This window comes from Fukomys damarensis, unplaced genomic scaffold (genome assembly GCF_012274545.1).
Source record: "Fukomys damarensis isolate Sample0158 unplaced genomic scaffold, DMR_v1.0_HiC HiC_scaffold_33, whole genome shotgun sequence".
Classification (NCBI taxonomy): domain Eukaryota; kingdom Metazoa; phylum Chordata; class Mammalia; order Rodentia; family Bathyergidae; genus Fukomys; species Fukomys damarensis.
In genome coordinates, this window is record NW_022900945.1 from 4,825,243 (window position 1) to 4,850,983 (window position 25,741).

Sequence of the window (25,741 nt, forward strand, 5' to 3'; positions counted from 1 at the left end):
TACCGGGGATAACTCGGGACCTTGCGCTTGTGAGGCAGGCGGTGGCACCACTGAGCTAAGTCCCCGGCAGGGACAGGTACGTTTTAGCTGATATTTTGAAGAGTTAAAAAAAAATCTATAAGTATCATTCACTTATGGTGAAGAGGTTATAGAATCTTTTGTAAATGGGAAAAAACCAAACTAAAAGAAAACAGAACCAAAAAAAAGTGGGAAAGGATCAAGAGACATCGGCGGGGAGCACAGTGAGGATGTGCTGGACACGGCCACCTCTGGCGGATGTGGTCGTGCGGACTGCAGATACGGGGCTGCGGAGATTTAAATAAACACGGCACAGACGCCAGCGGGCAGGTGCCTCCTGCACACCTCCAACGCCCCCTGGGAGGAGCGGTGCCCCGTGAACAGTGGGCGTGGCCTGCTGCTGCTGTCACTGCCACTGCCGAGCCCTCAAGTCACCGACGCCGCTCGCCCCCGTCCCCTGTGCTCGCATTTCACGGGTTAGAAAGTAGCGTTACACGAGTTGTTCTTTTGGATCTTTTCTTTTTGGGGGTGGTTTGATACAGGGTCTCTGTGCAGCCTAGGCTGGCCTCAGACTGGAGGTGATCTTCCTGCCTCAGCCTCCTGGATGCTGGGATGACAGGTGTGTGCCCCACTTCTGGCTCTTCTCGGAGACCTCTGAATTAAGTATTATGGCCATGCACAGATAGGTGAACTGCAGCTCAGGAGGCTGAGTCTGTGAGGCTCCCAGCAGGCTGGGGGTAAATTTCTCCATCGCGAGTGAGTGTCAAGCCATCCGTGAACATGGGCCCAGGGAGAGGACCCTGCGTCTGTGGCTCCCGGGTGCTGTGTGGCTCTGGCATATGGTGCAGCAGAGTCCACGCTGGGGCCGTGTCCAGTACCGGCTACACCCTCAGCCCTGCTCTGGGGCCACAGTGGAGCAGAGGGACTCTTAGAGGGGCCTCCGAAGGGTGGTAGGCGGCTCGCAGGTGGCCCCAAGGGAGGAGGGCGCTTCCTGTGGTGCCATGGGAGTGCCCGGTTTGGGGGACCACCCTGTGAACTGACGGGAGCTCGGGGGGCTCGGAGTGCCAGTCAGCAGGACAGGGTGGCGGCCCAGCTTGGTCCCCACCCACACCCTTCCTGTTCCACACAGCTGTTCTCAGGGACCCCAGACACTGAGGGTCTCCCACTCCTGCAATCAGATTCCGAGGCTCCCCTCATCCAGGAGAATCTGAGCCAGACCACGTGTGTTGCACATTGTAATCTCAGTACCCTGGGAGGCTGAGGCAGAAGGGTTTCAAGTTAAAGCAGCCTGGCACAATCCTGCTTCAAAATTAAAAAAAAAAAATATGTTAAAACAGGGCTGGATCATAAAGGCCCTGGGTTCAATCCCTGGGATCATAAATAAATAGGAAAGAAAAGAAAAATAAATAAGAGAATCTATATGTCCTCCCTGTGACCCAAGCAAGCCACATGCCTGCCTCAGCCTGAGGAACGCTGGGCCATTCTGGCTTTGGCCCCAGCACCTATCTATCTCTCGACACCGTCTCAGGACCTTGTGAGCAGTGAAGGACAACAAAGCACACAGTGTGGCCACGGTTTCACTTCTGCCGACAGCCAGTGACCCCTTAGAATCCGAGCCCTAAGGGCCTGGGCCTGACGGCTGAAGGGCCAGCTCGCAGCAGAGGAACAACACGACCGACAAAGTCCAGCCCAAATTGGTGGGCCAGGAGGCTGGGAGAGAAATAAACAGCTGCTATTTAGAGTGAGTACCTTTTGGCGTGGTTGTTACACAGCAAAAGCTAACCAATACACACTGCAAATAAGAGTACAGCCATGATCTTTCAGGGAGCAAAGCCACATTAGAGCCCTAGGAGCTCTGGCTTAAAACGAACTTTGCTTCCCTGGCACTAAAGGAAATTTTCTACTGCAGCATCATCACCCCACAACCACCACATTTAGGTGAAATGCGATAAAAAAAAAAAAAAAAAAAAAAAAAAAAAAAAAAAAAAAAAAAACAGGTGAAAAAGAAAGCCAGCAGCCCTAGGATGCTGCAGCTTTGAGCCAGTGTTCGTGACAAGGCAGGCGCTGGGTTGTCTGAATTCTTTGGCCGAAGTCACACTTTGTTGTTTTGGCCTCTGCCTGAGACAAGCAGACCATCAACACAGGCCTGGAAATAGTTTCTTTACAAAAAAAGTTGGTATTTTAATAGCGTCTGGCATGCAGTCCTAGGTCTTTTTCTTGCCCATGTTCTTAGCAAAAGAACGTGGCTGGCTGTGCTTTTGTCAGGCAGGGAAACACTGTAAATCATTCTGGAGACCAAAACCAAAGCACAAATAGAGAGACATACAGTCCTAGGCCAGGGGTCGCAGCTCGTTTGGAGTGACCACTTCCACACGCCTGCAGGCCGGTCGCTCTGCTTCGGTGACGGGGAGAACTTACTTGGACGTGTTTGTGTGGTCCAGGTCCTCAGGGTTCAAGTGGAGGAAGGATCTGCAAAGGCATCAGACAAACGCCCGTAAGTAAATCGCAGCTGGAGGGGGCCGGCTCTCCATCCCAAGTGGCTGCTACGACGAGGATTTATTCTCTGAGTTAAAGACTAACAGCGCTTTTTCTGGCTCTTGATGGAACAAGGAGTGGCTTTTGGCCCACAGATCTCCACTTCCGGAACAGTGCTCTCCCTTCGGCTGTGGGGCAGCTGGACCTGAGGCCAGCATAACTATAAATGGTAGTGTTTGCACGCAAGCCCCTCTGCTGTCGGTGGAGCCTGCTTGGTCGCTGCTCTGGCAGGCCCAGGCCCAGTTTCCACGACGGGACAGGGGACAGGCTGCACTCGAGGACAGGAGGCCACGCCTGGGCCCGGGTCACTCACACAAGAAGCCACGGAGCCTTGCGTGTTGGTCACTGCCAGAGCGGCAGTGCAGACCACGGGGCCACTAAACAGCCCGGCGGCCACCGGAAGGGACAGCGGATGACGTGAATCAGTTGTGGTCTCCCTAGTGTGGACCCTGAGAGGATGGGAGGCTGCTCCGTGAGAGAAGAGGAAGAGGAGGACGGCAGCGGGAGGGCGTGAGGCTGGAACCGGGCGCGACTGTGACCGACATTCGGAGGATGCACGGACCCCAAAGCTGTGACACTCGGGCCTGGGGGGATGGAAGTGGGCCGTGTGCAGCCACCAAGCTACCCACGGAGCCAGCGGCACCAAGAGTTCGTGGGAGACAGACGCACTCGGCTCACTCATACGGAGTGCCACACGCGTGCTGTGCGCAGTGGAAAAGGCTGCCGACCCACGTCACATCCTTCTACTCTCTCCTAACAACTGTGTATGTTTGACGTTCTCAAAATATGATCTGCTGTGTACAGACGGGAAAACGGTTGCTGTCGGGAAGCAGGTTAATGGCTATCACCTCACATGGCTTTTTTGGTGATAAAAGCAGCTAAATTATACTTCGCTAACAAAAGCCTCAAACATGACAGTGTTTTATTTATTTTTTGTTTTTTTTTCAGACAGGGTCTCGATGTGTAGTTCAGGCTGCTCTTTTACTCACTCTGTAGCCCAGGCTGGATTTGAACTCACAGAGATCCTCCTGCCTCAGCCTCCCAAGCGCTGGGATGACAGGTGTGCACCACCAGGGCCTTAGGATGTCATTTAGCAGAAATCACCAAGCAGCAGCAGTGAAGATTTACACACACATGCTGCTGTTGCTCCTGTCCACTCATGAGCCTCACGGTCACGTTGTGGAGTGAGAGCTGCATCATCTAAGGACTCTGGGACACGACAGGGACAGGCAGGCCACAGGCAGCGACAATGCTGCCCAGGGCCTGTGCCCTTGGCCACTGGACTCCACTGAAATGGGCCAGGCTGGGAGCCCTCATTTTCCATCCTGATCACAGCCTGCCTGGGCCGGGGTGCCCACTGACACCTGGGTGGGCTCAGCGCCAGCCTTAGTTCTTATTTTGAGACAAAGCCTCACGAAATGGCACAGGCTGACTTCAAAGTTTCAGGTGTGCTTTTCTCTCTGTTAATCCTCAGACTCTGAGGAAATTACTCAGTGAGCTATGTCAGACCACACACACGTGCTCGGCGCCCAAGTCATGCACGCTGGAGCCGGCGCTGCGGTGCAGCTTAGCATCCACGCGGGGTGGCCAGGCAAGGAGAGGAGACAGGGCTGAAGACTCAGCTCAACAACAAAACTAAACCGGAAATTCCACTCAGCCCAGCCTTCCTCCTTCCAGGCATCGATGTCACCGTGCGGGATCTGTGCACACCATGTTTAGAGCAGCACAGCCCGAAAAGCTAAATCTGGGAAGTGGCCCGGGTGTCCACCAGCGGGGGAATGTGAGTTTAACACAGTGGAGTACTACTCTGCCATAAAGAAGGGTAACCGGGACTCATTTGTGGGGAAATGCTGCACCTCCAGGCCACAAAGTTGAGTGAAATAAGACAGAAAGAGCCGGGGATTTGGCTCAGTGGTTGCACCACCTGCTGCCTCACAAGCCCAAGGGCCCGAGTTCGATTCCTGGCACCAATAATAAATAAGTCTGACACAGAAGCTTAAACTTCACATGATTTCTCTTCTATGAGAAACCCAAAGTATAAACAATAGAAAAGGATAAAAGGAAAGATTGGAGTAGACCTTTTCAAACGGGAAGAGAGTCCAGAGCTGGGGTGGGCAGAGGGGAGTGGAAAAAGGAGAATCCCCAAGAGGAACGCAGACACCACGAACTGCAGACACGCACCGCAGCCTGCGCAGACTCCAGGGTGACGATCCGCCAGCGGGACTGAAGCCAAGCACAGCCCTACTTCACCTTCCACACCAGCCGTACCCAGAGGAAGTGATGGGGGAAACCGAGGCAGCTAGGCTGGCGGGCGCCTGCGCCATGGCCCGCAGTCCCACAGCGCATCTCCTTCCTGCCTCCTCCCCCGGGACTGCGAAGGCGACCAGCGGGGCTGGGGACACCTCCTCCGGCAGCAGAGGGCCCCGGGTTCAGACCTGGGTGTGGGAGCCGGAGCCCGGGCAGCCCAGAGACCCTGCCACGCTGGTGTCCCGGGCCCCACTCTCAGGCAGATGCCACCAGCCATGGGCCACCGTTCCCAGCACCACCGGTGAAGGACACAGTGCCCAGCGACCTCACAACCAGTGCCACTAATGGCCACGCCCACCTCTGCCCCTGCATTTCCACGAGGAAATCAACAACTCCGAGAGCAGCTCCTCCTGACAGAGTCCGGAGCGCAGCCTGTGTGCCGGGCGCCGCGAGGTTCGGGGTACAGGGGAGGGAAGGGGACCACGTTCCTGTTGAGCTCAACGCTCCTGCACTGCCACAGCAGGGAGAAGACAAACCTGTGAAGAAGCCACCCTGAGCCCACAGGCACCAGTGCCACGTCCGGAGTCCAGAAGGGGAAGAAAGGCGGGGTCTGGGCCAGTTCCGAGGAAAAGCCTTGGGAGAGAGGAAGCCATGCGGCCGGGAAGCACAGCCCCTCACCCAGCAACTGGGTCGGACTGACTCTGCTACACGGGCACCTGCATGAAGCTGCCGGGTGTGGTGGGGCACACGTCATCCCAGCACTCGGGAGGCTGAGGCAGGAGGATCCCCAGGGGTTCAAGGCCAGCCTGGGTGACACAGCGAGAGAGATCCTGCCTCAAAACAAAAACAAGTTGAGAGCTGTGCAGTCCAAGGCACGTGTGGCTGAATTAACCACAAGGACGAGCTCGCTGTCCATCCCTGCTCACACAAGCCACAGGATTGAGAACGGCCCCGAGTGGACTGCTGAGGAGACCGCCGGAGATTGCTCCTCCACCCTCTGGTCTGTCTGTTTTCCTCTCCAGGCTCTGATCCAGTGTCATCCCAGACAGGAAGGAGATGGGAAAGGAGCTTCGGGCACAGGATCTGTGGTGGCCAAGAGCAACGCCCTCGCTGCTTTGAGTCCGCGAACGGCTGCGCCCCAGGTGGGCGGGACGTGTGTGCTGTGCCAGCTGCCCGCCTTCTCCAGTGCCCGCCGTCCCGAGAGGACAGTTGGTCCCTGGCCACCGCCCACACCTGCACCCAGGGCTGCGAAACCTCAACACCTGCAGAGAGGCTGAGGCAGAAAGACTTCTGCTCCTGTCAAGGCCGGGGAAAACCTGCTTCCTGTTCACAGGCGCGTTGGGACACGCGGTGAAAAGTCAGTGAGAGCCGGAGGCAGGAACAGCACACGCCGCAGTGCTTTTCTGCTTTTCTACTGGAAGGGCAGAGGCAGCTTTTAAAAGCCACACCCTTGGAAGTGACCCACACTCAGGCTGGGGCCGTGGTCTGTTTCTGCTGCCCTGGCAGACACAGGTGTCTCTCTGTGACTTGTGCCGCTGTGTGTGTGACACTGGGGAGGGACCCACGGGGCTCTGCAGGTGGACACAGGCTCCTCTCTCAGCGTCAGCTCCCTGGGGGCGCCGTGCCCTCGCAGAGTGGGTGGACAGGTGGAAAGCACGCGCCAGCCCGGGGCCCCGAGGAGGGGGTGCCTCCACGGCGCCCCCTGCCGCTGCTCCTGCGCACCCCCACCCTGAGGATGTGAATGCAGTTTCTGCACCTCCTCCACACCCTTCCCGCTGAAAAGCCACACGGATCGCACGTGGGCCAGTTAAGCTTTGATGACCACAGGCGCTGCGGCGCCAGGCGTCTTCGTGTTCCCCTTCTCATCTCTTTACCTTGTTCCTCTAGCTTCCTTGCATTCTAGCAGCAGAATCACTAGTTTCTCTCCACTTACAGGGATTTTTACTGAAATACACGTTCTTAGCTGGTCAGAGATATTTTGTTGATTTTCTGTTGTCTGAATTATGAAAATAAATACTTTCCTCTCCCTCTAGCCATGACAACCACGAAGGAAGCGATGTGCGGTTTTTGGGCTGTTCCGACTTAGGCCGTCGCTCTCTGACTGCAGAGGGTGGGTTTCGGTGCCCACCTGCCTTGAGCCTGGGTCCTGACCGCTGAGTCCAGCGTCTGCACCTCGTGTGCCTACCTTGAAGTTTACTAAATTTCTAGCACATTCTGTAGGCTCCCGCTTCATCTGAAAGCTTTACATCTTTGCTTTCCTTCGGAAGAAAGGCTCCTAAAATCAAACCCAGAAAGAGCCAGCCTGTCTTCTCTAGGCCTGCATCAGTTTCTTTTGGTGATTTCTGTGTTTCTGTTTAGTTTTGGTTGAGACCAGGTCTCACTATGTAGCCCAGGCTGGCCTTGAACTCACTGCAGTCCTCCTGCCTCAGCCTCCTGAGTGCTGGGATTACAGATGTGCGCCACCATGCCCGGCTCCACAGGAAGTTGAGGGGCTGCTGAGGAGGAGACCCAGGAAAGATATGCCATCCTCTCCCCCTTCCTTAAAACGGAACTTTTCTGCAGATCCCATGAAGGAGACTGGAATTCTCGCCCCTAAACAGGATGCTCTTCCGTCTCTCGGTGTCACCGCGGCCCTGGGTGACACAGCGACTCCTTGCATCCTCTGGCTGCTGTGTGGACCCTGCTCGCCAGGGCCCGGTGCCCAGGTGATGACACCGCCAAGGCCAAGGCGCTGGCGGCCAGCGTGGACCTCTTAATCTAATGAGTCGCCATCACTCCCCAGACCCTGGCTGGAGCCCCGGGCGCCCAGGGACTGCTGATGAAGCTCTCCGCGTGCCCTGTGTCCAGCGGCTGCGACTCTGACCAGGCAGCCCGGGGCACCTGGGGAAGGTGAACCACAGACGCTTATCAAGCAGGGGCGCGTGCGACAGTCCTTCCAAGATGGTCATGGGGTGCAGGGACATAGGCCAACAGCCACAGAGCCCAAGATCAGACGCACGCCAGGCCGTCAGGGAGCATGAGGCCCTGATGCCCGTGGAGATTTGCACAGGAAGTGGAGCTTGGACTCCTACGAGCACATCTCCCGAGAGCAGTCAGAGGTGGAACTGAATAAGCCAGCGGACAGCCGGGCTCTCCTCCTCCAGGACAGGACTCCCACACCATGGATCTGGTGACCCCACTCCCCTGCCCAGGCCCTGCGTCTCCGCGCCTTCCCTCGGCTAATTCCAGCTTGTCCGAGACTTTCCGAGCTTGGGCGCAGTGCCCTCAGATGGACCAGCATGGGGCCGTTGCTGGTACCTGCACCCTCGGAGGATGCCCAGCCCAGAGTCTGCAACGCCCAGTGGGCGCACGGTAAACGCGTCTCCTAGCTGCCCTGTCCATACGGCTCTCTCATCTACTGCTGCTCATGAAGATTCTGCAAAGGCCGAGGGAAATGGGCCTTTCAGCCTCCTGTCTCAGCTCCCTGCCATTCTGCTCCTGACTGGGTGTCATTCGGAAAATCACACGCTTGTGAGTTAAAAATTCACACACGAAGCGTTCTCACACTCGTCAGTTAAGTGCTGGAGCTATGTTTCTGCTCATGCCTCCCCTGCTCTGGCACAAGGGGACCTTGGGCAGGGGCCTGGGCCCTGTCCTGCCAGGGGGAGGTGGCACTGTTCCACCTGGTGGCCCCTGGGACCACATGAGACCCTGCGGGGCCGGAAGCCCTGGTGCCAGCTAATCAAGCAGCAGCAAACCATGAACTGAACCCCGTACAAGTGTGAAACTCCCCCTCCGCACCAAGCCCGAAGCGGGGAAAGGGCTCTGGGTGAGGCAGAGTTCCCAGAAGGCCTTGCTCAGCGGTCCCACAGACTCGTGCCCTCTGGCTCGTGCGGCAGAAGCTGGAGACTCTCTCACCCTGGACAGGATCCTGTCACCTGGACTCTGTGTGTGCCAGGCGTCGTCGCTGCAGCGTGGCTGGCGGACCCAGAGCAGACAGGGAGGGGCCCCCTGGAAAGCAGCAACCAGGGACAGACTTCATGGGGATGTGGAAAGGGACCAGGTCGGGACCTGCAGGGGCATCCTCATGGGGCCAGTGGGGCCTCCAGCCAGATGAGATTTATTTTAGGGGAAGCTAAAAGTTCCTAGCTTTAGCGTAGCTAGTGACCCCCCCCAAAGCTCAACCCTACTCATCAAAACCCGGTGGTGCACACCTGTGATCCCAGCACTCAGGAGGCTGAGGCAGGAGAATCACCATGAGTTCAAGGCCAGCCGGGGCCACATAGTGAGCTCAAGGCCAGCGCGAACTACAAAGTGAGATTTTTTTTTTTCTCAAAAAAAAAAAAAAAAAAAACAGACAAAAAAAGAAAACCTTATTCTCTTATACTTACTTTATCTCGTCGGGGAGAAAAGTCTGTGTTGTGCACGTTAACTGGAATTTATTTTAACTTCCCTCCCTACTCAGTGAGCAGGAAAAAGGACAAGAAGCACCACTGTGCAGGACAGAGGTATGAGGAGGAAGGAGGGAGCCCAGGAGGAAGGCGGGGACAGGGCCCTCCTTGTCCTGCCACCGTGCTGGGCTGATGCTGGGCACCCAGCCTTCTGCTTTTACTCCAGCACGTGGGAAGCTGCACCCCCTGTGCAGGTGCTGTGGTTGTGGTGTCCACGCAGGACGGGGACGGGGATGGGGCCGCAGCCACGCCTGGCCCGGGCCGGGTGCTCAGTTACTGGAGGTCAGCGAAGTGAAGGAAAGGAGCAGGGCAGGAGGCCGTGGGAGTGGGCGGCGGGGCAGCAGGCACGGGCAGGGCCGGGAGGGACAGCCTGGGAGCACAGCAGCGCCTCTCGGCCCCAGCACCGACTGGGCCCCCATGAGCCGGGCGTCTCCAGTGTGGTCACCGAGGGCAGAATTGCGCAGGCAGTGCTGGGAGGGCGCTCAGGCTGGATACCAGCCATCCTGAGAGACCAACGCCAGGCCAAGCAGAGTGAAGCATTCACAGCTGGGTCCCCAGGAAGAGCCAGGCCAAGTGCGGCGAGGAGCCATGCAGTGCGGAGCTGAAAGGGGACCTGGGGGTCTCCAGTCTTCCACCAGGTCCTCGCTGCGTCTAGGAGAGGGCAGTGCCTTCATGCTTCTAGCAAGGCCAGGAAAAGAACTACTTCAAATAAATGCAAGGGAGCACTGTCCTGCTCAGGGCCTGCCCATGGGCTTCACCAAAGCCTGGAGAGCAGACAGCCCCCAGCACCGGTCCCACCTCCCGGCAGGGGAGAGGCCGAGAAGCACTGGCCTTCCAGGGGCCCGGGCACCGATCCCTAATCGCAGTGCTGCCAGAAGCACCCTCCCGCCCTTGCCACCACATTCCGCAAGGTCTGTTTACCATGGCGCCTCTGGCGGCCGGGTCATGTCTGCCAGCCACGGAAATTACAAGGTGTGCGCATCAGAGCCAGCAGGAATGCGGGGGGCATCAGGCCAGGCATTTAAAAAAAACTGAGGCTGCCATGCTAAGGGCTGCGATGGGAGAAGGACACAACCTCTTAGCCCAGGCAGGTAATAAAGCAGAACTATGGAAACTCCGAGAAAGAACTGAAAAGAACAAACGAGAAATGCCTCTGCTGTGGGGGAACACAGATGACAAAGGCATCACTGAACTTGAGAGGAACCACGAGAATCGCCAAATCTGAAAGAAAAGATTAGGAGGAGGCGGGTGGAAGGGACTACCCAGAAACCCCGTGCCAAGTGCGGAAGGGGCGACAGACATAGTGGGGACGGAAGGGACAGAAGCGCCCTCGAGAGCCAGGACAGAGTCCCGGCCATGTCTGACCCAGTGAGAGTCAGGAAGCAGCCAATGCTCCAAACCGACACAACGGCAGTGGTACCTATGCAGGGCATGCTCCGACTTCAGAGCAGAACATCAAAAGCACTGCCGTGGAGGGGACCAGAGGTAAAAATCACACGGAGACCTCAGAACCCACAGGCAACCGAGCGGCGAAATACAAAATGTTGAGACAAAACCCACTGAGCTGTGAGTGTAGAGCTTGCAAAATTATCTCTCCAAAGTGAAAGAAAATGAAGACCCTCAGAGGAAGAATCCAGGGAATCTGTTGCTAACAGACCTGTGGCAAAAGAAGTGTTAAGAGAAATTCTTCAGAGAGCATGAAAATTATAAAGGTCAGAGACAGATCTCTGTGCAGAAAGAAGCATCAGAAAACAAGTAAGTGAAGGTAGAACGTAAACTCGCACTTTTCGTATCAGTTGATGAGCAGGTGATAGCTGTCCATAGTGGCAGTTTTCAATCGTGCTCATTTGTGTGCTTGTGCATTTGCGTGTACGACGGGACTGAAACACCAGACAGGAACTGTGGGAGGAGTTCGGACTCTTCTTACTCGGAGGAGCCCTCAGTACTTTCGCAGAGATATGGAGTAATTCAGAAATGACTTGGATGTGTTATTTAGACTGCTATTATATCACAGACTCTACGGAAACCACTTCACCAAGTTTAATAATATGCTAAGGAAGCAGAGAAATGCAAATACGGAAGAGTCTTATCTCTAACCACAAAAGGGAGTGAAAGTATGATAAAAACAGGAACAAAGAACAAGGCCAACAAACAGAAAATGGCAAGAGTGGTAGATGTGAGTCCAACCCATCCTGGCTTGAGATCAGGACCAGGAGCCGGAAGGTCCCTGTGCCCATGGCCTGGGGCTGTCCAAGGTCCCGGGATGCCGGTCATGCGTCCATGGGGTCACGGTGTAATCAAACCGCAGCGCTGGTGGACAGGGGTGACACCATGTGCGGCATGGTGATGCCAGTGGCTGCTGCAGCCGTGGGACCACACTGGGCTGAAGCCCGCAGCCCTGCTTACAGACCGTGTTTGGAACCGTTCCTGCCCTTCCCTGGGCACCGTGCAGCGGGCCAGACGTGCGGTGGAGGAGACAGCAGTGGGAGCTGGCCCTGGGCACCCCAGGCTTATATGTGCACCCGTCTTTATTTTAACAACAGTGACAACAACAGCAACAACGGAAAGTTTTAAGAAATAAAACAAAAAGTACAATTTTCAGAAGAGGAAAAAAGAAGCATATAAAATACAGACATAAAGTATGCGTTCATGTACAGCTATATGACAGATTCTTTTTAATGTATCTTCTGTTTGAAGCTGTTGTTAAAAGTCAAAAAGTTAAAAACAGAAGTTTCAGGCTGCCTGTCGGGGCTGGGGTTGTACCACTTACATCCTTCCTGGACATTTCTGCCCCTGCTTTCCCAGCCCAAGTTGTGTCAGAAGCGCATGCTGCTGGGCTGCAACTGCCCAGGACCTGCTGTCCACGCAGGGCCCAAGAACAGTGGTGTCACCCTGTTCCCTCGGTGTGCAATGGCCACACGGCTCTGACATCACCCAGTGACACATCCCAGAGTGCACCTCGGCTGTCACACAATTCCTGGCTGCTTATCCATAATCACCTTCCAAGGATGTAGCTCAGTGGCGCCACCACCTGCCTCGCAAGCGCAAGGCCCTGAGTTCAATCCCCGGTACAAACAATCACCTAAAAAGTCAACAGTTGAAATACAACGGTTAAAGGACAAGCACTGTCGGAACGGATTCAAAAGCAAGATCCAGCCAAACCCACCTCTCACCACAGACAGAGGTTAGAAGTAGAGGGATGGAGAACGATACTTCGGCCAAAACCAATCAAGAGAAAGTGGGAGCGACTACAGCACAGTGGTTTCAGGCAGAGCAGACTTCAGAACAAAGAAAACTGAGCCATAGAGAGGGGCATGACGTAGCAATAAAGCGGAACAGTTTTCCAAGAGAACGCAGCAATCCTTCACGAGCCTGGGCCCAACAGCAGGTCATGGAAAGGCACAAGGCACACAGGCGCTGTGCTGTGGGAAGCGAGATGAATTTACTACCTGCCTTCCACAGCTGGCTCGCACATGGGCAGGAGCGGCAGACAGAACCTAGAAGCCTGCAACGCCCTTGCGCTCGCGGGGGACACAGCTGTGACAGCACACGCAGGGCACACACGACAACTTGTGAAGGCAGGGATCACGCAATGCCTGTTCTCAGCGTGCAGGGCAACCAAGTCAGACATCTGTAACAGGAGGATACCTGGAAAATGTTAATGGAGTCGGAGCTTACACAACACGCTTCTAAACACACACACACGCACACACATACACACACGTGCGTGCGTGGACCAAGAAAGAAATTTCAAGAGAAATTTATAAACATTTTGAAATAAATAAAAAGAAAATGCTACTTCTCCAAACATGGGGGATGCAGAAAAAGCAATATTTAGAGGGAAATCTATAGTCTTGAATGCTTACCTCAGAAAAGAAGCAACATCTTAGAACAATCAGCCTTCTACCTTAAAGTGGCAGGAAAAAAGTCAAATTAAATTCAGATTGAATAGCGGGGAAAAAATCACAGCAGAGATCAGAAAAAAATTGTACAGAAGAAATCAAGAGTGAAAAATGAATGAAACTGGAATAGTTTCTTTGAAAAGATTGGTAAAACTGGTGCCTCTGGTCAGGTTATCCAAAAAGAGAGGTACACATTATTAATATTAGAAATGAAAGAGAGAGGCACTGTTAATATTCTGTGAATATCAAAAGGATAATAAGGACTGTTATGAAACTCTGCGTTTACAGACTTCATAACCTAGAAGGAATGGCTTAGTTGCTTGGGTGACAGGATTTGCTAAAATTTAGGGAAGAAATAACCCAACCAGTAGGCCTGTCTCTAGTACTGCAATTGAATCGATATTGGTAACTTTCCCGAACAGAAATTATATCAGCTTCAGGAGAATGCACTGGTCAATCCCCCAAATGTTTAGAGGTGAAATTACACCAATTCTCCAGAATCTCTTCAGAAGACAGAAGCAGAGAGAGTATTTCTTAATTCATTCTCCAAGGTTAACATTACCCTAAGACCGAAACCAGACAGGTGACATAACTGGAAAACTCAGTGTCAGATCTCAGGATCAGAGATGCAAAAGTCTTCAATAAAACATTAACAAAGTGAATCTAAGTATGTATAATTCTTTATTTTTTGGTACCAGGGATTGAACTCAGGACCTTGCACTTGCAAGGCAGGTGGCAGAACCACTGACCTAAATCCCCAGCCCTCTAATTATGTATAAAATAGTACTACACTGTGACTTATCTCTGATAAGCAAGGCTAGTCCAATGATTCAAAATCAATTTGTGTCATCAAATCATAAACCAGGTGTGGTGCCTCAGCTGCTCACCTAGGCACTCAGGAGGCTGAGATAAGAGGATAGCAGATGTGAGGCCAGCCTGGGCCACACAGTGAGGTTAAATCCAGCTGGAACTACAAAGCAAGACCTTGTCTCAAACAACAAAACACTAAGAGCAACCCGTCATAGCAACAAGCCAAAAAAAAGGAAAATCACAGTCATATCATAAGGCATGGGGAAAAATCCAACACTCATTCATGATTAAAAAAAAAAAAAAACTCAGAAAAGTGGAAGGAAAACTTCTTGAGTTAATAAAGAACATCCACAAAAGCCCTACAGCTCACACCAGATTTAACGGTAACTTGAATCTGTCCTGCTAAGGACGGAAAAGGGTTAGGGTCCCCTCCCCTCACATTTCTTTCCACAAAATATATAAAAGAGAAGGAAGACGAAATTAAACTCTCTTGTTCACAATGACATGATGACCTATACACAAAATCTGCCAAAAACGCTCTTAGAATGAACAGTCAGAACAAGGTTGCGGGGTCTGACATTAGTAAGCACAAGTCCACTGCTTTCCTATACAACAGAATCTGGAATGAAAACCACTGCCATTGACATCAGCGCCCTGCAGTTATAACCCTGTGCAGACCTAGCAAGCTGAATACGGACTGTGTGGGGGAGCCCTCGGAAGGGAATCCCGCAGGGCCTTGCCCTGGGCTGCTCACGCCCGCAGCGCAGATCGAACCCTGCGCTCAGGGCCCCGCTCCAGAACGACGCACGCGCCCACCCTCACAGAGGCAGCCACAGCCACAAAGATGGGGCGGAACCACGGCGCCCATCTTGGCGCTGAGCGCTGTCGGAGGAAGCTGCCGTGTGCACCCACAATGGCCCCTTTGGATGGTGACAGACAGGACCGTTTCCTGACACTCCGCACCCCAGGTCCGACTGCCTCTGCTAGGATCTTCACCTAACTGGATGAAGGGCACAGCATACCAGGCCTCAGTCTTCACCATGAAACATTACCGCAGGGCCCCGATTAAACAGCCTGCTTCTAATGACTCGGGGCTTTAACACAGGAGTCTCTCTGAGCAGCTCTGCAGCCCAGGCTGGCATCAAACTCGCAGCCACCCTCCTGCCTCGGCCTCTCAATGCTGGGATTACAGGCCTGCCTGGCTCTACAGTCATTCTGGAAGGATACACAGGAGGCCAGGTGAGGGGGCTTCAGCGTCCTCCCCCACTGTCTCCGCCCACTCCTCCGACGAAATTAATTCAGCCTCAATCAGTGACAATGACAGTGGCACTGTTAACTGACTCTGGGCAGCAGTAACGGGGCACAGGTGCAAGGGGCGCCCTAACCTCGGGGAAAAGGCGAGGTCACCTCTGTGTTCTTCGGAGAGGACAGGAGGCGCTGAGAGGCAAGGGACCCAGGGTCACAGGAGCAGTGAGTGACGGGAGACTTTAGGATGGCTGCTTTTCAGGACAGCCTCCGTGAACAACGAGACAGCAAGTCTTCCAAGGGGCTAGGAGAGCGCCCCAAGTTCCGCGAGGTTTCTCCGTCCCAGGAGGACAAGTGGCCAAGTGTGGTGGGCACAGGTTTGAATTCTGGCTCTGTGTGGCTTCGGGCAAACTCACTAACTTCTCCGAATTGTAGTTTTCTCCTCTGTACAATAAACAAATTAAGCTAGGTGTGGTGGTGCATGCCTATCACGCCAGCACTCAGGAGGCTGAGGCAGGAAGACCGCCCTGGGATCGAGGCCAGCTTGGCTACACAGTGAATTTAAAGCCAGCCTGAACTACACAGTGAGACCCTGTCTTGAAAAAAAAAAAATTAAATGAATGAACTTATTATGCCATCTTTAGTGGGTTCTGATACCTGGTCAAGAACAGGCACACAAAAGCAGTTACTTTTCTGGCTCATAATCCAAGTTGTAAAAAGTCACTTCTGAAAATTAACCTGCACTCTTAAATTTGCTTTTCATTTTTATCAGTTTTGTGGCCATACGAGTTCCAGAGGCTGCCATTTGTCTAACGAGTATAGGAAAAAAAATATGGGGATCGCAAATTCGATCCAGACAAAACCTTTCTTTAAAAAGAACAGTTTTTATCCATCCAAATGGAGCCACACATCGTTTCTAGGGATGTGGGTGATACAGGGCACCTGCCTGGAGATCTGTCTGTAACTCAACCCCAGATAAAAAATAAAATTAGTGCTCACCACAAAGGCCACCTCGTGTCAAAATCCAAGATGCTGCATCTGTCCCCCAAACCCCAGTTGGCCACCAGGCTCCCTGTGCGAAGGCGGCCACATCCCCGAAGCCCAGATCGCGCCCTCAGAAGAGGCCATCGCAGTGCCTTGGCCCACGCCCAGCCCGGCCCCAGGCATCTGTGCCAGCTGCGGGCCTCGCTCTGAGGACGTGGAGCCGGGCAGCGTCCCCAGGACCAGGACAGTGGTGTGCTCGAGGGCTCCTGACCGGCCAGGAGGAGGAGGAGGAGGAGGAGGAGGATGGGGAGGAGGACGGGCCAGAGCCCCAGGGCCTGCTGCGGCCTGAGATCGGAGCTGGGGCCACAGTCAGCAGGCACAGGCAGAGGCCGCTGCCCAGGCGTGTGCCGACTTCCAGAGAGCCCTTTGGCTTTGCTTTTACAGGAAGAGCAGGAGGAGGAGGAGGAGGAGGAAGAGGAACGAGGAGGATGAGCAAGAAGGGGAAGGAGAAAAGGAACAGAAAAAGGAGGAAAAGGAGAAGGAAAAGGGGCGAGGAGGGGAGGAGAGGGGAGGGGGGGGAAGAACGGAGCGGAGAGGAACAGAAAGGAGGAAAAGGAGAAGGAAAAGGGGCGGGGAGGGGAGGAGAGGGGAGGGGAGGGAAGAACGGAGCGGAGAGCGGCCAGGCGGGAGGTCAGGAGCTCGGCCTGCGCAGCCAGGGGTGGTTAGGTCCTGTGCACACTTGCCTGGGCCCCACCTGGTGATAGAGATGCGCCCAGCCCGGTGACCGGGCACAGGGCTCCTTTCCCTGCCCAGCAGTGACTCACCGGGACGTCCACACCGCTCCGCCTGCAGCTCCCGGTGGCCCTGCCCGGGTGTGACCATAAATTACCTTGGGCAGAGGGGGCAGACAGGGCAGGGGAGCAGGGTGTGCCCTGCGCTACCCCACCCACTCGGCCGTGCAGGGACAGCTGGCTGCTGTCCACACAGCCCCCGTGGGCCAGGCCGCAGACAGCAGAGCTCCAGGCCTGCAGTTCTGGTCCTAGCTCGGCCACCTGCTGGGCCCAGGACCCTGGGCAGAAGCAGAAGCCAGCTACGGAGCCTCAGTTTCCCCTCCACCGGGCAGCGGTAATGTGTGAGCAGACTGGCCCTGAGAGAAGGAAGCTTTCAAAGTAGGTTATTTTAATTCCATCCCAGCTCCCTACACACGGAGTCCCCAGTGCCCTGCACACTGCCTGTCACCGGCAACAGAAAGGTGACAAAATGCCACTGAATTCAGGGGACAACACATTGTAGCGTCCAACCCGAGGCCCATTTTTTATTGCTCCCCCCGCCTGCGGAGTCCCGGACAAGGGCGATGTGAATGCGCCGGGCCAGGCTCTGTCGGCCCGTTCTGTGCGCCATGCCCAAGCGCCTGGGTCAACTGTGGGGCCGGCGGTGCTGCTGAGGTTCCACAGGCAGGAGCCTCCTCCACGGGCCGCTCCCGAGGTTCCGCGCCTGGGAGTGGCAGGGCGGGCAGTGTCTCTGCCTCGAGGGGAAACCGTCCCTGTCAGCTCCACCTCACCTTCTCTGTCACCATTTCCTCAACGGGGGCAAGTGGTGCTTACGAAATGTCTGCTTTTTCAAACATTTTTTTCTGGTTTTGAAGCAGGGTCTCACTAAGGAGCCCAGCTGGCCGTAAACTTGCAGTGATGGTCCTGCCTCAGCCTCCCAGATGCTGGCCTCACAGGCATGCGCCTCCCCACCTGGTGGGTGGTTTGTGATGTGTGACCACATCATGGGGCACTGATTCCCTCTCAAACTTTTGTTTATTGCCGTTTAATGGTGGCCATTCCGTCCTGCAGCTGGTGGTGTGTCAGGTTTGTTGGGATGCAGGGCTGCTGTGCCTGCACCCCCACCCCATGCTGCCCGAGTCCCCCAGGGTCAGTGTCCACCGCCAAGGCCAGGGAGCAGCCGACACACGTGACACAAAAGCAGGTCCCTGAAGTGGGGACCACAGCCCAGCCAGACACAGCAGTGCCACTGGCCCGGCAAGGATCCGGCTTGCAAAGGTGCTGGACCGCTGTGCTCAGCGTCCCATGGGCCCGGAGGAGCGGACCAGTGAGGCCCATCAGTGTGTGGGCGACACTTCAGTGGGGGCCTCACTCCGCCAGAGGGAGCACAGGCCCCGAGAGCTTGAACCAAACTCCACCAGACCAGGGACCCACAGCGGCCAGGGGAGCTGGGATCAGAGGCCAGGCCCACCCAGCGCACGTGGGACTCGGAAAGGGGAGTTTGTTCTTGCCCTCCTTTCGCTTTGGTTGTTTTTTGTTTTTGCTTGTGTGTGTATGTGTGTGTGTGTGTGTGAAGACGGAGGCCCATCTGATGCAGGACTGCCGCGTAAGAACTTCCACAGTGAAGAAACCGCCACCATATCTTTCCACCAAATCATAATCTCTCTCTTTCAATGGAATTTGGTCTTAAAAAGGTGAAGGTGAACTTGATATTAAAATAACACCCCAAGAACTATCTACAGAGTGCCCCAAAAAGCCAGGTGTGGGGGAGTACACCTGTAGTCCCAATACTCAGGAGGCTGAGGCAGGAAGATTGCCAGGAGTTCAAGGCCAGCCTGTGCCACATAGTTCAAAGCCAGTTTGAACTACGTACAAGGTCCTGTCTCAAAGAGAACACCACCACCACCACCACCAACAACAACAACAACAAGCTAAACGCAAAAAATAAAAACAACGAAAAGAAAGACACAGCCCAGGCCTATTCCCTCCCCAGAAGGCAGAGCACTGCCTGGCTTCTTCAGCCAGACCTCTACTTTGGTCTCCTCTTTCACCTTGGAAACCCAGCATGCAGCTCTCAGGCGGCACAGTCCAAGGGCGCACAGGGCCTGCAGCAGGAAGGGAGCGCAAGAGCTTCGGGCCTGTAACTTCTGTGGGGATTTGGTGAGGGAAAACTCCGGAGCTCTTCAGGACTGTCGGCAGGAATGTGCTGGAATTCTACCTCCCTCCCTCTTGCTTTAGTTGAGGGCTGAGAAATCCTAGACTAGGAGATCAGGGATTTGGAGAATCCCCAGTTTAATAATACCATTAGCAGAAAACTATTTATAATTTAGACATGAGTAACTGGCAGAAAACCTAACTTTCTGCTTCTCTTGATTTGGCCCTGATGGTCTGGCCACCCGCTCTATTCTCGGCCCCAAAGAGCCATCGAATTAGGTGAGCAGAGATGCATTCAAGACATGTACAGGATTGGGTGTGACAGCCCTCGAGAGGCTGAGGCAGGAGGATTCCTGTGAGTTCCAGGCCAGCCTAGGATACACAGTGAGTCAAAGGCCAACTTGAGCTACATAATGAGGAAAAGAGGTTTACAAATGACTCAACCTCCTCCTTGCTCATAATTAGAAAACTGAAGCTACCCTATAATGCCATTTCCCTCCACCCAGAGGGGCCAAATCCAAAGGAGCTGACACCATTCTCACTGGGACTCGGCCCTTTGGGAGTTGGGCCCCAGGGCCGGGGACGTGGCAGCCCCACCACTGGGATCTCAGGGGTGCCACACACAGGCACCTCCTCAAACTCCACTCCTCCCAGCACCATGTATGAGAGCAGAAGACAAAAGTCAGACCTGACCCCAAGACCCGGGCCAGTCACAGGCCCCCGGCATCTGCAGGAGGGGGAGCCATGCGCTCTTCAAAGAGAGAAGGGGCCCAGACAGCCTGCTCACTTAGGAAGGCACAGACTGTGGTCAGTGAATGCGGCGAATGTTTATATTTTAAAAATGTATTTCGGTAAAACTCATTGCCATGAAACCCGTCAGAATCTTTTCACTTTGGATGCTCATCCCTTCCTTCTTGCCTCTTTCTGCAGCAGCTCTAGAGTCCTCTTTCCTGAGTGTCTTTTTGAGGGGTGATAAAAGATTCGGTGACTGCTGCTGCCGAGCACCACCCAGAAGAAAGGCAGCTCAGAAAAGACACGATGCTGTGTCCTCGTCCACCTTCCTCAGCAGATCTGATACCATGTGGCTTCCGGTTCTTCCCCCAAGTCACAACGACCAGGAGAGGGGAACAGTTAGAATGCATTCAGGACTTGGAGGCAGCCGGGACAGCACAACTAAAGACCCTCACGAAAGAGCACTGCAGAGCTGCTGCAGGAAGCGGCCAGGACGGTGGGACGAGTGAATGCAAAGTGAGGGAGAGGATTTTAAGGGGATTTGTGGCAATGTAGCTTTTATTGTATTTCAAAAAACTAAACATTCACTGTGCTTTTCTGTTATACCTCGTACCTCTGTGGTGTGACAGATCTCCAGGTAATTTAAAAAAGCAAGACACAGCACAGGACCTACAGAGCACCATCTTTCAGGAAAGAGCAGAGAATCACACAAAATCCACACTTATTTGCCTGCATTAAGAAATTGCTGCTTGCAGACGATGTGAAAAAAGTTTCCCGGCATGTGGGACAGGAACGAGATGTTCAGGGTTTTCCCTTTGATACGTGGTTGTGAGATTCTGCGGGGACCAGATAAAAATATTTCCTACCTTCTCCTACATGAAGAGGTTGTGTGTGTGGGTCACAGGGGCAGGAGACGAGTGGTGGAGGCCAGGCAGGTGTGGGCCGGGAAGCGGATCCTCCCATGGGAGCCCAGGAGCTTGGCCCAGCGGCGGGGCAAGCCGGGGCGCGGGCAGTGTGGGCGGCTCTGCTCTCCCGATGCAGCTCATTGCCAGCAGGAAGAGCAGGAGGCCAGAGGTGGGCTGAGGCGGCCTCCGAGGGCTCCCTGTGGATCGGCACAAGGCCCCTCCCTCTCTCCTGCTGTCCTCCCTCTGCACCCCGTGGACTCCGTCAGGAGCTGCCTCCTGGGCCCCCCCAAGAATGTGGGGTGGAAGGGAAGGGCATCCGCATGCAGCTGAGAGTGCCACTGCCATGTTCCCAGCAGTGTGACCCCCAACCACGTAGATGACAGATCGTGCCACACACCCTGCTGCTTTCCTGCTTGGCCTCGGGGACGTTTGTAGGCCTGGGCTACTGTGGCCGCAGGGAGACCTGGACCCCCGCGTGTTCATGTCCCAGCTAGAGCCCCACAAGTGGACCTTGCCTCGCTGATGGATGGAGGTGGCCCTGCATGGTGGCCGGCACGGGGGTCTGGCCCAGGGTGCCTGTATTTTCCAAGCCGACTGGAGTCCCACCCCTCCTGTCTGCTGAGCACTGGTGAGAAGTCTGCTCCCTATTTAAGGCAGCCTGGAAGCAGCTGATCCCTCTGACACAGCCAGACTTCAGTCTCGGCCTCGCACACCTGCGGGAGTGCTGCCAGCTGCACCCCAGGCCAGACCACGCAGAGGCCCGGCCCCTGGCCTGCTGCCCTGACGCCTCCCCATGTGCCCGAAGTTCGCCTGACTTCCAGGTAATGAATAAACTCCAAGCGGCTTTTGGATTCCAAGTCCCCTTTCCGCCCCAGATTGAGTTCACTCAAGACTTACTGTATTTCAGTTCGTTTCAGTCTTCATCGAAAGAGAAAGCCTCTTGCGTCTCTCTCCCCAAAACAAAGTCTAAGGTCCCTGTGAGCCTGGGACCTGAGTCGGAGAATCCCAAGAGGAGCCGAGGGCTGAGTGAGTTGGGTTGGGGCGCTTGAGATCGCCCTGACTCAGCTTACTCAGACTCCTCCACCAACCACGGGGATGCCAGCTCTAGCGCGGGACCTGGCCAGTGGGGCAACCAGGGGACAGTCACCCCCATAGCAACCAATGAACCCGAAAAGCCAGGTGGCTCCTGGCCGCTGACTGACTCTGCGAGACCCCGGGAAACTCCTCCCGGCAGCTGCTCATCCGCTCTGGGAAGAGAAAAGTCAGAAAGTCTGCACCTTTCCAGGCTCACTGCGCAGTAAGCTTGTGAAATGCACCGCCATTAAAAGAAGACAAAAACCTTTCTTGTTTCAGGATGGCAACCAGACACGCACAGCTAAGCACTTTTATGATACCCAATAAAACCTGACATAATAAAACAAACATTTACGGGACACCAGAAATGATTTCCAAGAGACTTGGCCGGAAGCGGAGCTAGCGGCAGTTCGGTTGGGAGACACCTTCAGCCCAGCCCCGGCCCCACCCTGGCTGCCAGCTGCCTCCTCACGAGGCCCTGTCTTTCCAAAGAGGGAAACTGAGGGGCTCCGGGTGTAGGACCACAGGCCTCCTACGGGTGGCGCTGTCCTCGGCTGAGCGCTTTCCTGCAGAAGAGGCAGGAAGATGGGCGGGGTTATCTTCTTGCCCTTGGGTCAGGCCCAGGCCCTAGGTAGGGACAGCAAGACTTAACCGAAGGGGCTCAGAAAGGGCTGGGGGGACGGGGTACCACCGCCCACCGCAGATCCCGCCCTGGGCTTGTCAGGGTCACCAGGAGCTCGGCCGGCAAGCGCAGCCCACGGCGCAGACCCCGGAGCCATGGCTTCCACAGCGCCAGGGTCGGAGGCCTCTCCTGGAGATAAACGGACCTAGAAACTACTGCTCGTGCTCACTGCAAGGTGTTGGCATTGAACTCGAGGACTTTCGGGCCGTGACCAGCAATCCTTCCACAGGAAGTCAATAGGCTAGAATTGGTCGTGAGTAACGGCAGCACATTATTACGTCCGCGCGCTCACTGGGCTGAAAAAGGAGAGAACCGGGCCACATGCATCCCACCACCCGTTTCTGCATTTCCTTCTGGACTTTCCAAAATGTGTTACATATTTTTAAGCTAATTATAATTGTAATAATGACCTGCAAGTTCCACACTGCCTTTCTCCTATTTAATGTATAACTAGCTTCATGTATTACTGATTCTTTTTAAAGTTTCTAATAGAAAGGAACATGAAACTGAGGCCTAGGAGAATTCGTTTGTTGAATATATATTAACATCGCTACCCATGTCACCTTCAGACACGGCGATGATGGCGATGTTGCCTAGTTGCTGTCTGGCAGGGCTTTTTAAAATGACTGAAGCTTTTTAGATTTGGGGGAAATGTTACAACTTCACATAGCTGTTTTCCTGTTTTAAGAATAGCACTGTGCTCAGGACACAAGGCTGGGAAAGGTAATTTAATGCGAATGTTTGCTGAACACGGACTGCAGGCGATGCTCAGGAGCCCGGTTCCCCCAGAGCAGCTCGTTTAATCCTCGCAGCACCGAAGGAGGCCCAGGGGTGAAGTCACTTGAGCGCCCTCTATACTCACAGAGCCCTGTGAGGCAGCGATGTCCCCCAGGAGAACCCTCAGGGGTTTGTTCGGTCCGGAGGATGCTGTCCCCTCGTAGTTATGGGAAGTCCTTGCCCACCTGGGCCTGGGTCCCCGTGGAACAATTAGGACACTCACAGGTCACCCGTGGCGTGAGCTGGGGTTCCCGTAAGTGGGATTCTCTGTGCCTGGTGCACATTAAGGGGGGAGGGGACAGGGAGGGGGAGAGGATGCTCCGCCGGGTTTGTGGTAAAGATGGAAGTGTTTTTTTAAATTGCACAAATTTCAGCAATGAGCCAATGCTGGATAAGTAGATTTCCCAAATGAACCGAACGACCACTTGCACAGAAGTCAGAAACACAGCGAAGACGACATACACTGGGCCCTGAAGCCTCCAGGGCTTATCTGGGGGCCCTGGGCCATAGAGTTCACACTTTAATTAAAATCAGACTCGGTGAAAGACAAATACTTCAGTTCCTGGTTTCATTTCCCGCCCAAGACCAATAAACACAACCACTTGAAAGAAAAGTTCTTTTACTCTGCAACTGTACCTTCAGCACTAAAAGCAAAAAGACAAATCGTAATTGTTCATATGCGGTGGCAGACTGTAACACACATTCACATACACCTCACACTCAGAAATCAAGCGCTTTTTTCTAAAGCTTCCCTCTCACATTTTCTAAAGGTTCAAGCTCCCATTTTACAATTTATCCAACAGCCTGCTGATTGGGTAGCTAGATAACTAAACTGGCTAATCACTGAACATTTGCTATGGGTTAGATCCTCTCACAAGTGTTCCTCAAAGACAGCATACCACACATTCATCAAAACCCTAAGGCCAGAGACCACCGCCACTCCTAGGTCACAAATCAGTCTGAAAGAGGTTAAGTAACTAATAGTACTTTTGCTGCCTGACACCCAAGTGCACAACCCAAACCACTGTACATCTGCTTCTCTTTCCAAGTTAGGGCTCAGAAAAATTTACTTGACTTCCAATAGTTTACCTTTCTAGGTCAGGCTAGAGCTGAAATAAAAACAAAACCCAAGGAACACACCCACTTCATGCAAGTCCAACCCGGTAAATGACATAATGCTAAATCGGATTTGTTTTCCTGCTACAGAGAGGTATTTAACATAAAAACAAAACTTGCTTGGTGTCAGCTAACCGCTGGCTCAAGTTTTTCCACTCACGACTTGACACACCAAAGTGTGTCCTAACGAACGACAATCTTAACTTGTTGGAGAGCTAGTTTTTCAAGTAAGATGGGAGATTTCTCCACAGAAAGCACTTGTACTAATTTCTGCAGTCTTGTGAAACCCAGATTCCCATTTTCATGTATTTCTGTACAAATCTAAGTGCTGGGTCTATTCCGAGAACAGGACTCAGGCCAAAGACTCAGTCACTGAACTGCTGAGCAGTTTTTGGGCTGAAAACCAGGCTTCCCGGAGCTGGTTATCTGACAAGCAAAGGGAAGGGCCTAGGCATCTGAATCACGTCCTCCTATCCTCTAATCCACAATGCTGTTGGTTTTAAAAATTATGTGAGTGAGACTCATGCTTGTTTATTGGAAAAAGTCCTTGCTAATATATACAGTTCGGTTTTAAAAGCAAAAGAAAAGCTGGCTCCTACTTGAAAGTGATTGTTTTGGCAGTAGTAGGGTTCAATCCCGTCATCCCAGCGGCTGGCTTCCTGGTCGAGCGAGCGACCGGATCCTTTACCCCGCTCAGACCCAGGGCGCAGCCTGCGCTTCAAGCCAGACTCCGGGCCAGCCTCCGACAGGACCGAGACTCATTATAGACAGTGTATCCAGGCGAAGTTGCAGCCGCCCCAGGAAACATAAACTGTGTCCCAGAGACCGCAGGGGGAGGGGAGGAAAAGCGGATGGGAGGAAGCGAATCGTGTGAGGTCTGTCCAGCTCCAGCAGGCTCGCAGTGCCCGGTTTCCACTTGGAGCAGCCATGAAAGCGCCGTGGCACGTGGGCGCCGGGGACCTCTCTTCCTACTTCCTCCCCCGGAGCAGCCACTTGTTTGTACACAACCCCTACACCCTCACAGGGCGACCGCGCGGGGGCAGGCCCGGCACGTCCTCCCCCAGAAGTTTTCTCTCCCCGCGCGAGCTGCAGGAGAGCAGGCTCCCTTCCCGAAAGTTATGAATGGTTCGAGCAAAGTGAGCGCGACACCCATTCTAGGCAGGGACGCGACAGGGTCCGTGGACACTGGTGGCGACAGCAGTCTACAAATTCGCTTTGGGGGATGCGCCCAGTTAAAATGAAAAAGGAGTTGTCCCGATCCCCTGAACGGGCGCTGCGTGCGCCCTACCTCCGCCTTCCCACCCGCGATCGCAGCCTTCGAGGGGCGCCCGGGTGGCGGCGGGGTCCTCGGGGGGCTCGG

The 25,741-nt window shown here is 54.3% G+C and overlaps 1 long non-coding RNA gene across 2 annotated transcripts in view; it reads left to right on the forward strand.

The window, feature by feature from the left end:
• Positions 1-24,567, forward strand: part of LOC104848900 — a 35,837-nt gene extending 11,270 nt beyond the window's left edge. Inside the window, exon 3 of one of the 2 annotated variants that reach the window (XR_004515043.1) lies at positions 20,457-24,567. This is a non-coding gene — a long non-coding RNA (uncharacterized LOC104848900). Of the gene's footprint in view, positions 1-1,546; positions 1,952-20,456 lie in introns of those variants that run through there. The other variant, XR_776580.2, reaches the window with a different exon arrangement.
• Positions 24,568-25,741: the final 1,174 nt, after the last annotated feature.